The following is a 685-nucleotide window of genomic DNA, read 5'->3' as shown; positions in this document are numbered from 1 at the left end:
CCTTGCCCTCACATTCCATTTATTTGACAGCCTCCACAGTCTTAAACTGGCACAAATTGGTAGTTTACTGTAGAAACCATGGCACTTTCATCCAGCAGGGTTTGAAACATATTCTGACCCTGGGTCTTAATATGGGTGACTTGTGGGTGAGGTTCTTCCATATCCTGCCTAGAACCACACTGCTCTGGAGGAAGAGTCCACAGTTCTACAGCATTCCTAACATCTTCTATTCTTCTGCCGCCTGGAGCTTGGCGCTGCCCAGCTGGAGACAGCGGTAGGTGCGCACACTGCAGAGGTAACCCCGTACACAGTGAGGAGCATCATGGAGGCAGAGAAGGTCTTGTAGCAGATGTCAGCTAGTTGCTTGGCAGTTGGCATGTCACACTGGGTAGAGCACTAAGCCTCAGAGCTAGACCTTCTCGGCCAATGACGTCTCACAGTCGCTGTGACAGCCACTCAGCGGAAAGCCAGATCCAGAACCTGCAGCAACAGCCCCTGAAAACAGCCCCAAGCACCTCAGCTACTGGCATGGAGCCTGCACCCGGGTCTGCCCACTCACTGGCGAGGCCCCTAGGATTCCCCAATGCTAATTACTCTGGCCTGTACTTCTTTACATCTTGTTCACCAGTAAAAGACTTTTTCACCCTAGAGATGAGTTATGCAATTTGGGAGTCTTTTAGAAAGT

At 50.9% G+C, this 685-nt stretch overlaps 1 pseudogene; it reads right to left on the bottom strand.

The window, feature by feature from the left end:
- Positions 1-205: 205 nt before the first annotated feature.
- On the bottom strand, positions 206-384 carry LOC103734062 (annotated as a pseudogene).
- Positions 385-685: the final 301 nt, after the last annotated feature.

The sequence above is a fragment of the Nannospalax galili genome, unplaced genomic scaffold (genome assembly GCF_000622305.1).
Source record: "Nannospalax galili isolate Female #2095 unplaced genomic scaffold, S.galili_v1.0 scaffold416, whole genome shotgun sequence".
NCBI lineage: Eukaryota > Metazoa > Chordata > Mammalia > Rodentia > Spalacidae > Nannospalax > Nannospalax galili.
Note: the sequence above shows the minus strand (reverse complement) of the source record. Positions and strands in the feature narration are given on the sequence as shown.